The 17,502-nt window shown below is 35.4% G+C and overlaps 1 protein-coding gene across 1 annotated transcript in view; it reads left to right on the top strand.

The window, feature by feature from the left end:
• Window positions 1-17,502, top strand: part of NECAB2 (N-terminal EF-hand calcium binding protein 2) — a 2,586,853-nt gene that overhangs the window by 948,754 nt on the left and 1,620,597 nt on the right. The gene's annotated exons all lie outside the window — the stretch shown is intronic.

Raw genomic sequence — 17,502 nt, 5'->3', positions numbered from 1 at the left:
ACCACAGTTCTCTAGTTTGAGATCGCAAGTGAAACTCAATATTTTCAGCAATGACTTCAGTTAACTATATGAATGATTTAAGTTTACAAATGATGAAGGCACATATACATCATACATGCATGTTGCTTTATTTTGATAGTTACTACTTCCTTTCCCTATAGCAAGTTACTCCCCTTGTTTTTTCTTTCTTAATATTGTGCATAAAATAAAGTTACTCTCTACCTCTGAAAGTGTGGCTATTTTTCACATCTGAATAAATTGCAGATATGTCTGTAAGGTCAGAGGGAGATTTTGCCTTCTCCCCAAAATTGGTTGACCACTAGCTGGATTATGCTAAAAGCTGGATTATAGATGACACAAATCTTTGGGTTGGGGTTTAGCGACTTTTGCACTGTGAGAAAAAATGATGCAGAGAACATTCAAAGGACTGGCATTCTTTAAACTGTTGAGGAGCAGTGTGTGTGTGTGTGCGTGCACACACGTGCACGTGTGTGTGTGTGTGTGCATGCGTGTGAGTGTGCATGTGTGTGCGCGCGCGTGTGTGTGTGTACATGTGAATGTGTATGTGTGTGTGTGTGTATGTGTGTGTTTGTGTGATTGTGCTTGTTTATCTTTTTCTATTGAACAGGCCTCAAATAACTAAATACAATATGTAGAAGACCACATTAGAGCATGTTAGGGACACAACAGTAATGAAGACTAGTTACTGGGATACTAGTGTGACTGCGTGTACAACACAGTTCATGGAGGTTTCAGCTACACAGGATTTTTATGCATGACTGTATTCATTTTCTTATGAATGGGAAAGCTATGACTGGAGGAGGATCACTGAAGGAATCATAGATTGTGAAGTCTGTCCTATCTAACATGCATGCGTTTGTGTGCACTGCATACTCAGATACAACAAGAACATGTTTTATATTTCTAACATTTTTTTTTAGTTCCCAGTCAGCATATGGCACAATCCCTTGGGTTAAGGTGTGGGGACTTTGCCTTCTCAAGGAAAAATTTTGATGCAAACAAGCATTCAAACAACTGTCATTATTTATACCATCAGTATAGTGTGTTTGTTTGTGTATCTATGTATCTGTGTCAGTGGGCTCATCATTGCATATTATATGATAGTTTGTTCATTAATGGCACATTTCCGTATCTTGTTTTGGGTTATAAAACATACTCTTGTCAGCGTATATTGCACTGCATTTGAACACAACTTATCCAGATTCATTTGCTTACTGTTTGATTAATAATTTGTTTTCTGGTTACCCAACATGTATTGTTTTCTTCATTCTCCTATAAGAATATTATCCCTGAGTTAATCATGTATATCTCATTTATAAAGGCCAGATTACAGATGGAAGCAAAAATGTGAAGGAAAGAAGGAAGTAGTTTATTTGTAGCTGACTTGGTTTATTCGTCCTTATAGATACATAACAGTTGAGCATACACACACACACTAATTGTGAATTATATGACTTCCAAGTTACATCCTTTGTTGTTCGTTGAATGTTTCCATTGTCATGTCTTTGTTAAAATCTGGTTCTGCCTACTCTTTATTGAAAGGTACAGGAGTTTATCTGTTTAGACCATGACTTTAGTCATAACAGAATATGTTCCATCTGGATTGTATCATTTGAATGGTCAGTCATACTGTAAATACACAACTTCTTGTCTGCTATTTGTGTGGCAACATTCTGCAGGCAGACACAATTACAGGCAATATTATCTTAACATTTTTTTCTACAATATCCAGGTACCTTTTGTAACCATTTCTCATAAAAAGAGCAATAACAAAAGTGACACGAGTCAAGAACCTCCAAGCCGATAGATGAATGAGCCATTTTTGTGATGCTATGATAGCATATGGGAACTCATGAATTTAAGGATGTATAAATCTTGATACAACATTTTTTGTAACTTAGATGGTTAACTGTATTATCAGTATGTGCAGAAACTAATTTGTTAGAGGCACAACATGCATATACAACAAAACTGCACTTTCTTCCTTTGTTACTATCAATGGGTATAAAAGTAATGTACTAGAAAGAGCTATGAAATTAATATGCAGATAGTGATAATAATAATAGTATTATTAATAATAAGAAGAATAAGAATACATGTATTTACATTAATGGGCAGAAGACACAGTAAGAAATGGACAGATAGCTAAAAGAAACATAGAGAACCCTACTGGTATTCAAAGAAATACTTCAGACAAAAGAAATAATGCAAATGGATGACACACTGTATAAGAACAAGACCCCCTGAGTGATTGCCTTCATAAATAAGTCTTTAATGAGTAGCAGCAAATGCAGGAAATATTCAGCCCAGTTAATGCAGTTAGATTCATAGACAAGCTCACTGCTACATTATCACTAAGTGATGTGGTGAGGATTGTGAAGTTGTTCCAGAGCAGAAACCTAGAAGCTCAGCTGGTTTATGTGGTGTATTTTCAGAACCACTTGTATATTAATGTCACACATTTGTAACACAGAGTAAGAGCCATGGCTAGAATAGCTTTTTATAGACTTGGAGTTATGACAGTTTATTCAACGTATCAGTTAGAGCACTTATATTTACTTTATTTGAACCTTAAAGATTTTACTTCCTAAACCCAGTTTCTTGAAAAACTCATGCAGCTGTCAGATATTTGAAACAATTATGCATTCCATAACCACTCCTTAGTTTAAATAAAAAGTAAATAAATAAAAAAACGATGCTTGTGTGTGTGATGCAGCTTCCCATTTTAAGAGCTTTGTATGTTCAGGTATATCTACTCTGTCAAGTTCGCTACAAGACCTGGAATCAGGGCTAGGTAACAAACCAATGATACATTGACATCAGGTGCCCTGGTTTACTACCAGTGGATGTTGTCAATAACAATGCAGACTTATCAAACAAATTCTCTTTTGCATCAGCACAGATCTTGATATATGCTAGTATAGATTATGTAATGAATCAATAACAGCCTGCATCATAAATGCATGTGCTAGATTTCAGCCACATCCACTATAATCAGAGAAGATGAAACCTATTGAATTACCCTTGAAAAAAATGCATGATCGTTTACTGATTCCCATCTGGGAACACATGCTATGTCAATACTTTCAGTCAAATATTTGGGTATTGCCTGAAAATATATAAATACTATCTGTATGTTATATTGTCAACTGCAGGGCATACTTCCAGGTTATAATTTGCATAGAAAAAGTAATAGAAACAGGTACATTTGTACATTTATGGTAGTCAAACTGAGTTTGAGTGATGCACTAAAAGGGCAAAATAAAATCACACAAAACAAAGCTGTATTTATCCATGCACTGATTGTGCAGCTTCAGTCATGAGTGCAATAAAATGAGGGATGTGAGGATGAAGTCAACCAGATAGGCACGCATCACATATCTTCCCTGGGGAAAAATATTGGTGCTGATTCACACTCATTCTTTACTATGTCAAAGTATATGTTTGTGTATTTATATCTCAGTCTACATCTATATCTGTAAAACAAACCAGCACTCTGGTGTGATTAAAAACAAGCTTTTATTTCCTTGTGCAGTTGAGAAAGAAAGATAAACAAGTTTGGCTTATACAAGCTTTGTCAGTATAAAGATTCTGATGAAGCTTGTGTAAGTGAAAATGGTTTCTCTCTCTTTTCTGCATAAGGGAATAAAAGTTTGTTGTTTTTTATGACACCAGAGTGCTGCTTTATTGTTTTTATGTGACATACATTTTTCCATGTACCTGGCATATGATATTATATTGTGCAATATTTTTGGAAAGGTGTGTGTATATGTATATATGTATATATGATATATATATATATATATATATATATATATATATATATATATCTGGGTTCACTTTATAATTTCGAAATACTGAATTTCAGTATTTCAAAATCATAAAGTCAAAAACTAAAAATCGTGAAAGTGCATAATCGCAAATTGAAATATCTCAAATTCATGGTTATGGCTTACGGTACATGGCGTGCGGTGTTGGGAGTGTATCGTGTATGGATTTAGGTGCAATTGAAGGTAAGTGAGTGTTTTGTAAGGGTTTTGTGTGGGAGTTTGAGTGTGTCTTAATGTGTGGATGTATGTATATGTTTGATGTTTGTGTGTGCGTGAGGGACTGTGAAATGTGTGGGTGTGTGTTTCCTTTTTGTGTCTGTCTGTGCAATCTCAGAGTTAGTATATATATATGTAGGGTGGGTGTGGGTGGCGCAGCCCCCAACATGGGGGGGGTGCAGTGGGGCTTGCCTCCCCTACTTACATGTAGTGTAGGTTTGTTTGTTTGTGTTTTGTGTTTGTGTGTGTTTTGTTAGTGTGGGTTGGACGAAGTATGTGTTGTGTGGTGTATGGTTTGTATGTGTTCGTGATTGTGTGTTTCGCGGTTGTGTGCTGTTGGGATTATGGTAGTTCAACCTTATGATTTCGAAATACTGAAATTCAGTATTTTGAAATTATAAAGTGAATATATATATATATATATATATATATATATATATATAAAAAATATATATGTGTATATAAAACATATATATATATATATATATATATATATATATATATATATATATATATGCATACACATAAAATATATATGTGTGTGTGCGTGTGGTTACACTCAAAATATCTAATGCATATTTGGCTAAAAAATTGTGGTTTGTGTAGGGATAAAAAGACTGATTGCACAAAATCTCATTTCTATAATGTAGGTAAGTAGTAGTATGTAGGAAAATAAATGTTGGTCTGTAAAGGTTATAACAGTTAGTGGATATGTGTGAGTGTTCACTGGTTAGTGTAAGAGTAACAGTTAGGTAAATAGGATAGATTTTTCATGTTTAGAGTTGTGTGTGTGCTCAGTGTCCTACTGCCTAGGTCAGTGGTACTGTTAGGGAAAGAGTATTAGTAATGTAAAACATAGGGGTATAGTTAGAGGCAGGGGTAAGGTTAGGGCTAGGGTTCTTGCACAAGTAAGGTGGTGCGGGGGGGGTGGGCGGGTAAACCCCCCCTGTCCACCTTAATCATGTTGCTAATCCTAACTCTACATATTACATTATTAAAAACCCTTGCCCTACCAGTGCCATTACTACCGACATGACACTTGATCTCTGTTTTGTAGCTGGGGTTTATGATACAGGGTATTTTTACTTCAATAGAATTTTTCACTGTATTGTAATTCAGTATTAAAGCTGTAATTCAATATTAAAAGTAGTCAGCATTTTTCAATCATTTGAGGTTCAGTGTTCTGAGTGTTAGATATTTCATGATATAAATACAGTAGATAGATAGATACATAGGTAGATAGATAGATAAATAGATAGATGGTAGATAGATGGTTAGATAGATAGATGGGTAGACAGATAGATGGGTAGAGTCCATTTAATCAAATGGACACAAGATCAATGTCAGTTACATGGACACCAAAACATTTAAAAACTGAAAGCAAACAGATACTGCACATGCTCTGAGGATTAACCTTGCAGTAGGGAAAACCAAAAGCAAGTGTCTTTACAGGGGTCAAACCACCCTGCACCCTCTTGTGGAGGGGTATGTCACCCCCACACCTCCTACTAACCATATATGCTAACTCTGTGATTGCACAATCACATGGGAAACTCAGGGATTGTCGAACTCAAACACATGTTGACCATCTACTTTGGTTGACCAAGTGGTGTTGACCAAATGGACATCAGTTTCCATTCAACCTAAGGTAAGCAAACAATATATATACATATACACACAGGCACACACACACGCACATGCTCACGTATGGTCTGTGTCAATTAGTCTGTTTTCAGTCAATCAATTATTCAACATACGAAACATACAGACATTAAAAATGACAGCAACATCAAACTGTCATAGAAACAGGACAAAAACATCTCTGCACCCCATATAGTGTAATTATACCAACTCTGAGACTGCAGAGAAGTGGAAAAAGAAAAATATTATTATTGTACTGTTAGAGTTTATGTACAGAAAACTCATGCAGCTTCGAACTGCAAGAGGTATATGTAAATCACATACTTTCACTTACACTGGTAAAAACAAATGGGATTTAGATGGTTGCCATAGACAAAGCCTGCACAAATTGATGAAATCAACCATCGGCATCTCAATGAACTGAAAGGCTCCTATCTCTCTCTCTCTCATATATATATATATATATATATATATATATATATAAAATGTGTGTGTGTGTTACACTCAAAATATCTAATACATATTTGGCTAAACATTTGTGGTTTGTGTAGGGATAAAAAGACTGATTGCACAAAATCTCATTTCTATAATGTAGGTAAGTAGTAGTATGTAGGAAAATAAATGTTGGTCTGTAAATGTTATAACAGTTAGTGGATATGTGTGAGTTTTCACTGGTTAGCATAAGAGTAACGATTAGGTAAAGAGAATAGATTTTTCATGTTAGAGTTGTGTGTGTGCTCAGTGTCCTACTGCCTTGGGCAGTGGTACTGTTAGGGAAAAAGTATTAGTAATGTAAAACATAGGGTTATAGTTAGAGGCAGGGGTAAGGTTAGGGTTCGGGTTATTACACAAGTAAGGTGGTGGTGGGGGGGGGGGTGAACCCTCCCCGTCCACCTTAATCATGTTGATAATCATAACTCTACACATTACATTACTAAAAACCCTTGCCCTAACAGTGCCATTACTACCAACATGACACTTGATCTCTGTTTTGTAGCTGGGGTTTATGATACAGGGCATTTTTTACTTCAATATAATTATTTACTGTATTGTGATTCAGTATTAAAGCTGTAATTCAGTATATTAAAAGTAGTCAGCATTTTTCATTCATTTGAGGATCAGTGTTGTGAGTGTTAGATATTTCATGATATAAATACAGTAAATAGATAGATAGCTAGATAGATGGTAGATAGATGGATGGGTAGATAGATAGATGGGTAGAGTCCATTTAATCAAATGAACACAAAATCAATGTCAGTTACATGGACACTAAAACATTTAAAAACTGAAAGCAAACAGATACTGCACATGCTCTGAGGATTAACCTTGGAGCAGGGAAAACCAAAAGCAAGTGTCTTTACAGGGGTCAAACCACCCTGCACCCTCTTATGGAGGGATCTGTGCCCCCCACACCTCCTACTAACTATATACACTAACTCTGAGATTGCACAATCGCATGAAAAGCTCAGGGATTGTTGACCTCAAACACATGTTGACCATCTACTTTGGTTGACCAAGTGATGTTGACCAAATGGACATCAGTTTCCATTCAACCTAAAGTAAGCAAACAATATATATGCATATACACACAGGCACACACACACTCACGTGCTCGCTTATGGTCTGTGTCGATTAGTCTATTCTCAGTCAATCAATTATTCAACATACGAAGCATACAGACATTAAAAATAACAGTAACATCAAACTGTCATAGAAACAGGACAAAAATGTCTTTACACCCCATATGGTGTAATTACACCAACTCTGAGACTGCAGAGAAGTGCAGAAAGAAAAATATTGTTTTATATTAAACTACAATATTATTTTGAAAAGTTTTATATTAACCTTCCATATTTTTTTCATCCATTAAAAAAGTTTCCTAATTAATTTACTACCTAACTCAGGTAATACCTAGGTAATACAATGCTTCCATGTAAGTGCAGGGTCCTTTATGACTTATGTATGTAAATGAGGCCATTTTAGGTTTGTCTCTGAATTAGAGTAATAGGCCAGCATGTAAGATGTTTTATCATCAGAACAGAATTCCCATTAAGTACATTATACTTTTGCCATAGGAAGGTGTGTTTATCAAAATGCCTCTTTGTTTTGTAGTCAACATGAATGACCTTCGCTGGTCTTATTTGCATAACTACGTAGTGGTGCTCTTCATAGATTAACAGTACAAACCCACGAAGGTCACCGCTGTGAATACCACCCTCATTCCTATATTGCCTGTTTGCATATGATAATGTCCATTAAAGTACTGTAACTTCTTCTTCTTCTTCTTTCGTTTTTTTCCCATTCAGGGGTCGACACAGCGGATCATCTGTCCGCTCATGATTGGCAGTGGAGTTTTACAGTGTCGAGTTGCCAGCCCGGCACCCAACCTTCCACAGAAGGCACGCACATGCACACACTCACACCTAGGGCCAATTTAGAGTGTCCAATCCACCTACTGCATGTCTTTGGGAAGTGGGCGGAAACCGGAGCACCCGGAGGAAACCCACGTGACCACAGGGAGGACATGCAGACTCCGCACAGAAGGCACCCCAGCCAAGAATCGAACCGGAAAACATCTTGCTGTGAGGCGGCAACGCTAACCGCTGCACTACCGTGGCCGCCCATTAAAGTACTGTAACTGTTTGACATATTTAGGACATTCTAGGAAGGCAAGTACAGAATACATAGTTGCCATGTGTGTGTCATATGGTGCCATAGTATTCTTTGCCCCTATCAATTACATCTGATAGACCTTGCTAGCATCAGTGTTTACACATGTTCAGGATTTAAGATTGTACAACTGCTTTTCACTGTGTTAAATGTTTGCTTAAGGGAAAAAACATGTAGCTCATGTACAATTTGGCTGGTTATCATATTTATGTATTGGGGTTGAAGACATGACTTTGTAGCATGGTAAAGCTCAAAATTTTGAAAGCTATGAATTCCACTAGTTTCATGCATCTCAAATTTATGCAGATGATAAAAGGTTAACACTGTTTCTAAGTTATTTTAACAGTTGTTTTTTATCACATTTGTTGAGTTATGGTTATTAAAATAAAGAAAGTTAATTTCAAAGGGTAAATTTCTAGATAAAACAATAATTCTTTATATCTACTTTTCATTCATTAGGCTGACTTCATTATTTCATTTACTATACATCATAAACAAATTAAAAATGGATTTCAAATGCAGAAGTTGAAGTAGAGACGACTTGCTATAAGACAAGGCAATACATACAGCAAACAGTGCAACACACCTATTGATTAAGAGGTGTGATCTAAAATGTTGAAGTAAGTTCCAATAATAATAATAATAATTTCACTGTTGAGCAAGTTATAAAGCATGGTAGAAAAACTAGAGCCTCAAGAAAAATACAAGGCATGGTATATAACCCTTAGGATAACATTTCACTACTGTTTCTGAATACAACATTCTACAAAATGGACATAAGCAGCAAACCTATTATAATAACAAAGAGAATCTTGGTGAGTAATGGTCAGCGCCCAGTGCAGGAGACAGTTATAGGTCCATTTACAGGAGGCAGTTCTTGTCGGCATCCCTTGTGAAAACAACCTTAAGTTTTAGCACAAACAGACCATTTAAAAATAGCCACCCACATAGCAGAATTTATTAAGTCTGCTCAATAAGTGCAAAAAATGACTGTGATGCATAGACATTTCTGTGTTCCTTTATACAAGGAAACCACTTGTCTAATGATGGAATGTTAAAATTTGAGAGAAATTATCTATCCTCCAATGTTTACTCACAAAGAACTAATCCAGGCAAAAGTCAAATTTGACAATATGTTTTAGATGAGTTATAAGGAATTAGTTTACCATGTATTCATTTATGCAACCCATAATAATTCCTATCTCTAATAATGGAACACTTTTTTTAAATTCTTTACTGAAAAAGAATAAAAGGGGCAAAAATATTTGCAGGCCAAAAATATGAACTACATCTGCTACTGAATCATTCCCACAAAGTGCACAATGTAGTGAAGTTAATTTACAGACAACACCTAGGTTTGGGGGAGTAAGGCATTATGTAGAAGCATAAACTGTTGGTGAATGAACATTGAATAAGGTAGATTTTTATATGCAATGTTCCAAATTGTTACCCAGTCAGTATAGCTAGTTACCTCTCTAAGTCATGGTACCTAACAATGTCAAATACGAGTACTGAAAATGTAAATGTAACACAGCACTGAGTTATAAAGAAAAATTTTGTTTATTCAGCCATAATGAAACCAATCTGAAGTTATTACTGTAGTGTCTGAAATCTGAAGAATAGTTAGAAACAGCTATCCTTATCTAATTAAGTTGTAATGGGATATTTTTTAGGTGCCAGTGATCTCTCATTTCTGCATTTGAAATGTATTCTGTGATGCAATGCAATAAAAGGTCATTCATTGTAGGAACGTGTGGTAGTCTTAGAAGTACATTTTTTATCGATATAGTAGCATTATTGATATGTTGTTTGAATGATGCTTTGAACAAATGCAGAATACCCACTTTAAAGAAACTGTATCAGAAACTTGGCATGTCCTAGATGTTTGTTAAAATACATAATGTCTTACCAATAAAGCAGCTAAGATTTATTGAAGTACCAAGCTTGTTTATATGGGAGCTGATGGGTCTTATCCAGAGAAAAGTATCATTAGATTTTACACTAAGATATACATAGATGTTTAATAGTTTAATGTGTATATTACTTACATTAGTATCAAATTAGAATGCTTTAAAACTTCTTTGTGTTTTGAATTTTAAAGATTATTCAGACTTACATACAAATTACTGTTACTCCAGATAGATTTCAGCACAGGTTTATTTGAACATCAGATGGAGGTGTACATTACTGAGGGGTTGAGGAAGCAGAGGAGCCTAGGGAATAGTCATTTTGAAACTGGATGGTCTGGTAAGTAAACAGAATATAAATGTACTGCAGTCATCTAGTTCACCTTTATTTCTGTCTGGTGTAGATTTGGAATGTCGATGTACAAAAGTGAAGGATCTGGTTAATATTTGATAAGTTTAGTTAATCTACTGAAATGTCAATGCTGGATGCATTATACTGTTGGCATATTTTATAAGGAAAAAGGTAGTTTTCTGAAGATTTAGTTTTTAAGTGGGTGATTTATGGTAATTGTCAGCAGTGTCAAATGAAGAAGGATTTTTTTTTGGATGTGTGAAAATATAAAATAATATTGCTACGAAAGGGTCAACATTGATAAATGTGTTATGCATGTTAATTTTGGATCCTTAAGGATTTTTGAAAATAATTTTAGGAACAGAATTAAGAGGTAGTCTGATAAGTGACATCCTTGTACAGTGATGCTTGAAATCTTAATAGTAGTTCATAAGTAGGTACTAAGCTAGCTGCCCTTGCAGGCCATTTTAAGATTAGCCAGATATCCATTTTTTTCCTCAGATTAACCTGTCCTATTTGGTTAGAGATTGGCCTTACCTGTCCCATAGTCAATAATTATTTATTACCCGTAACGAGAATATCTTTGTACATACCACAGATAATTTCAAGAGTCACGTGCATTGGATATAGCATTTAGGAGCTGCCTCTGTCCATTAGTAGTACGGGGGCAGTCCTGGAGTAAAGTTTGTTTCCCATCCATAGATTCAAGTTACCCTTGAATATGGATAGGGATGAATTTTGTTTTATGTAGGGAAGTCTTTTTCAGAGCAGCTGTATCCTCTCCAAGATATACCTGTCCCTCCAAACTGCTCTGTTGATATTGCAGATAAGGTTTAGATGCCTAGATAGAGTATCTTTTATGCCATTTGGCTCACTGATGTGCAGTAAACCCATCAGTACTGGGTCAGGGGATGTCTTGTATGCAAGACACAGGTCATCTCTTAGCAGTCTGTAGGATACCATGTATAGTGACAGGCCTTTCAGTCCATCCATATAGAATATGTTGTTTAAGTCTTGTATCCTTTTAGTAAGGTACCTCTGTGGGCATTCCAGTTGTTGCATGTCTTGGACAGATATGTTGCAAAGGGGCCTAATGATGGCTGAGTAATGGGGGGCAATGAGAACCCTAGATGTAGACATAATCCCTTTGTTTATAACCTGTGCAATATAGAATTACTTTTTTACAACAATGGACATGTTGCTCAAAAGTTAGACTAGTTACTAGTATCAGTTAATAATTCAGATAACAGAAAAGTTAGTTGAAAGTCTATAGTTCATAGCAAGAAAGTTAAAAGCCACATCACACAGAATGTTGATAGCTTGAATACAGCAGGGCAGAAAAAGAAAAAAAACGAGAGAATTATGTACTTATTTTTTGAAAATAATACTTGTATGCATTGGATTAAGAGGTAAGGTAACAATCACTTGAATACAGCTGTAGAGAAACAAAGATCAATTGTTTCAGTAAAAAAAGGAAATAACTGGAATATATATATCAAATGTTTTACTGAAATCTTAGGCAAAGATGTACATTTTTATTACCAATGTTTGTGCTATATAAAACCAGATATAATGTATTATTGTTCTGTCCTACACTTGTCTTGATTCACTCAGTACTGACTGTAACTTTGATATAACTAGGTCAGCTAGTAAACAAAACTGTTTAGATGAAATGCTTGAACCTATTTTAATACCTACATCTATTAACAAACTGAAATGGCAATGTTGGGAAAAACTGCCTCTAAATTAAGTCTGAATAAAATTGTTTTACTGATGTAAATATCTACCACTAATACTGTTTGTTTTAATGCATTTACAAAATGCAGGATAACTATAGATGACTCACATTAGAATATTTTTGTAGAAGAATGTATCAAAGGCATAAAGTCCTCGAGCTTTACCAGGTAAAAGACCCTACCTTACATCAAGCTATACCTGCATTTAAAATGAATATCAGGTGATCTGATTACAAATTCAGAGCAAAATCTCTTAGATATTTTCTATATCTCCTGTGGGAATATGTGAGCTCTTAAAGCTATATATTTTATGCATACTGTGAAAACCAGAAATAATATGTTTTAGAATAGATTATCATTATTTGTAATCATTGGCACATTATTTGAACTCTATCTTAATTTAAATAGACTTGAAGAGATGGTAATCTTTTCAGCATATTTAGTACCTACTTTGGATTCAAAAAGAGACTGATTTGAGTTAATTTTGAGCAGCTGTTAAAGAACTACATTTGTATGAGTCAGAACAGCACTGGAGTCATGACTGAACTAAGCAATGCCATTTTCATTTGTCAAAATGTTGTTCTGCTTGCATTTTTTCATGTAAGTCACTTTACTAATAAGAATACATCTGACAATAGATTTAAATGCTGCCCTTCTAATGTCAAAGAGAAAATTACTATCTTGATGTTCTGCAAAGTGTTACCTGATTGATAATGCAATTTGTTCTTTAAGTTCAGAACTAACATTGTCTTTATTAAGAATGTTATTTTGAGCTGGGTTAGAGAATAGTCTGAAAATTACCTAATTTATGAAGTGTATGAAATGCTGAACTTATGATCAGGATCTATGTATTGAAGAGGGAAAACTGTAGAAAAGTAGAATCCTTTCCTATTAGATACATACATTTCTCTGGAGAGAAGGGGCAAACAGATTTTAAATATCCATGAAAGCACATAATGGCTATAAATATATCTTATTACATGGTACAAATTCCCCCAAAGAATCAAAGTTTAAATTTGACTCACTCACAAAATTAAGTCATAGTCAGCAAATAAAGCTTCTGTTCATGGTTTAATATTGAAATCAGATGGTAATATCCAGCTTTAGTGTGTTTTTTACCTTCTTTAGGAAGAACCATTATTGTAGTCATTTTCCATGAGGACGGAACTACCACCCCTGTAAGACTGTATTCACCACTGTAAGACATGTGTCTATATTCCCTTTCTGTCATCTAAATTTCCCTGGCCCTAGTGATGTACTGCTTTCAATAAATAACAGCAAAGTACTCTTCACACCGCAAAAAGCTTTCAGACATCTAGTCCTTCTTCAGTGTTTAAAACAATTTAAAACAATCATCCATTTAAATACTCAAATTAAAACACATGACACAGCCTATCCTATCATACAGAAGCACTCATTAAAATAGCAATTTCATATTGAAGATGAATACATAGTTTATCTTTCAAATAAATCTCACAAAAAATTATAAATAATAAAAATAAAAATGGAAGTGGGCAGAAAATAATTAATTATTTTCTTATCCACTTCCATTTTTATTTTTATTATTATTTAATTTGAATATTTAAATGGATGATTGTTTTAAATTGTTTTAAACACTGAAGAAGGACTAGATGTCTGAAAGCTTTGTTTGCTACACTGAATAAACTTTTTTGCGGTGTGAAGAGTACTTTGTTGTTATTTCAGGTTTCTTGGTGCTACCCTTCACTTCATCAGTCTGCTCATCTTTGATTTCTGATGTACTGCTTTCAGCCATTGAAAGAGCCTGTGTCAGCTCCTCCTTTGTCATTGGTTTCATCAGGGTCTACACCTCCCCAGGATCAAGCTGCAGTACAGCTAGGGCATGGAGATGTCTTGCAACCTGGCTTTTAGTTGTATCTGAATGGTGAGTGGTCCTCAGTATATGAGTTCCTGTAATTGTTAAACACATGCAAAATGGCCTCTGTTTCACTTGTCAGGGCATTCCTCTGAGGGTCATAATTCTTAATTTTTCCTTTCAACTTGTTGGTATCTCAGCTACAGAACTAAGTACTTTTGGTTAGATGGTAATACTTTCAAAGATGCCATTTTCAGCCACTTTTGCACAAACTCAGTACTATATTCTAACTTTATTTCTGTCTACTTTCTAGCTTTGTTAAATCTTTAAAATGACCCTTTGTTATCCCTTAACATTTGTCTCTGTGCATCCAATAATACCTCATGCAGTTTATTATACTTCACACAAAAGCCATGCACTGCATATATTTATTAAAAAAAAAACTCTCTCTCTCTCTCTCTCTCTATATATATATATATATATATATATATATATATATTCATATATAATCCATGTAACTGTTATTTTTAATTGAAGCTGTTTGTACATAATTTAACTGATGTCAAGGATGTCTGAGTAACAGAACTGTAGCTCATGAATGAAACTGACTGTAAATGATGAAACAATGCAAAGGATAAGTATGATGCCTATTTAATGTAGCTTTTCTCCCTGGGCATTCAGTGAAAAAGGGTACTGCTCATTCATACTTTCCTTATAAACAAATGCCAATAACTAAATAAATTATTTAAACAGTATTTGCTTAACTACTAATCCCTTCAATTTGTCCAATTCCCCCCAAAACTAAAACTCCTCTGCCTGACTCCCTTCAGACAACCATAGCTATTCACAGCACAAGAAAAGGATTTATAGTCAGATCTTCTGGGGGAATAGTATGAAAGGCATGCACTTAGTCAGTGTATGATGCCAGTACTGCATAACTGATATTCACAGGTTTGGTTACTTTTAAAACAAATTATTCAGGATAAATAGGCAGGACAATACTTTGACAAAGCTGAACTGATAAGGGTCTGGTTCAGGGTTAAGAGATGTTCAATTTCCAAATTAATGAGGTCTGCAATAATACGCACTACAGCTTTACATATCAGGCTAGTGGTATTAATAGGGTTATAGTTACCATGGTCTGTAATTGGGCCACCTGTGTGCAATGGCATCACAGTAGCTGTTTTCCAAACTTCAGGAATGCAGTCAGTGAAGAGGCACAGATTAAAGAGGTTAAATAGGGATTTAGATAAGCTGTATTGCCACTGATAATCAGACAATCTGGTATTTTATCCAGGCCCATAGATGAAGTATTCTTAGCTTTTGAGAGGTTTGAAAGAACTTTTCCATAGTAATTAAATGAGGTGTCTGGGATTATAGAATCTGTGGCACAGCTATAACCATGGATGAAGTAAAATTTGCATTCCATGGTAATTACATGGGGTGGCTGGGACTGTGGAATAGTTATAACTGTAGATGCAGTAAAATTTGCCTAAATTTGTCATCTAGGTTCTTTACTAGTTCCTTTTGGTCTAACTATCATACACAGCTCTAACTTCTTCTTCTTCTTTCGGCTTTTTCCCGGTTAGGGGTCACCACAGCGGATCACCTTGTCCACTTATGATTGGCAGTAGAGTTTTTTATGGTGTCGAGTTGCCAGCCTGGCGCCCAACCTTCCACAGAAGGCACACACATGCACACACTCTCACCTAGGGCCAATTTAGAGTGTCCAATCCACCTACAGCATATCTTGGGGATGTGGGAGGAAAACAGAGCACCCGGAGGAAACCCACACAATCACAGAGAGGACATGCAGACTCCGCACAGAAGGCACCCCAGCCGAGGATCGAACTGGAGAACCTCTTGCTGTGAGGCGGCAACGATAACCTCTGCACCCCTGTGGCCGCCCATCATAAACAGCTCTAACTAAGCTATTAAAATAAAAAAAAAAAAAAAAAAAAAAAAAAAAATATATATATATATATATATATATATATAGGTCTACTTGAAAAGACCAAATTCCCGCATAAATAAGATGACTTTACACGGTGCTTTATTTAACCTATAATGCTTGACTCTTCATTTTAACACACATTTTAACTGATTTATTTATGTTATATTTATAGTTTTTATAATGTGGAAGGATTACTGTATATGGGTCTGCCTGAAAAGGCCAAATTCCCAGTTTACCGAATCCGAAATGACCGAGACAGCATCGCTGAAACCTCACATAATGAACACCTGGAACACCGATAAGGAGCTCCAGGAAACTAACCACTAGTCCATCACCACAAAAAACACAAACTGAAGCAAATCAAACCTACAGATGTGGGGGGGCTGTGCCCCCAACTAAATATTCCAACTCTGAGATTGCGTTACAGTGGGAAAAGGATAAAGTTCACCATGGATTTCAAGTGTTTCTTTTCCCACAGTAAAATTCTGGTGTTTCAGATGTCTGTTCATGTGAGGTTTTGGCAAAGCTGTCTTGGTCATGGGTTCGGTAAACTTGGAATTTGGCCTTTTCAGGTAGACTCATATTTATGTGTGTATATATATATATATATATATATATATAGATATAGATATATATATTTATTTACATATCTATATATATATATATATATATATATATATATATATATATATATATATATATACACACACACACACACACACACACACACACACACACACACACACACACAGATATATATACATATATATATATAGAGCTATGTGTATGTTTGTCCACCAGTACATTATGAAGATCCAGCCATCTATTTTCTAAAATGCTTATCCGGTGAAGGTCACAGCTAAGAAGACCAGACCAGAGAGCTGCAATATCTTTAATATGTGATTGGTCTGCTCTAGGTTAATCTCCCAGAGGTTAGTGCCTGGTACCCCTAAAGCAGAAAGCATCACCACTAGGTGCACAAGCCATTTGAACTGACTTCTGTGAACAGGGGAGCAGTCCCTCCCAGGAAAGTAAGCCCCGTTACTATATACAGAAACCTGACTTATGCTGATTGCATGTATTGCCTTATCCTGTTGTAGAAACCAATGACTGCAGATGAGGACGGGACAGAGATTGACAGGCAGACTGAGAGCATTCCACTATGACTCAGGTCTCCCCTTCACCATCACCACCACAGCCCACTACAGTAATCCTTCCACATTATTAAAACTATAAATATAACATAAATAAATCAGTGTGTTAAAATGAAGAGTCAAGCATTACAGGTTAAATAGAGCATATATGCCATGTGAAGTCAACTTATTTATGTGAACATGTATG

Source organism: Protopterus annectens, chromosome 8.part1 (assembly GCF_019279795.1).
Source record: "Protopterus annectens isolate FY-2018-M chromosome 8.part1, PAN1.0, whole genome shotgun sequence".
Lineage (NCBI taxonomy): Eukaryota > Metazoa > Chordata > Ceratodontiformes > Protopteridae > Protopterus > Protopterus annectens.
This window is presented reverse-complemented; position numbering and strand designations above follow the sequence as displayed.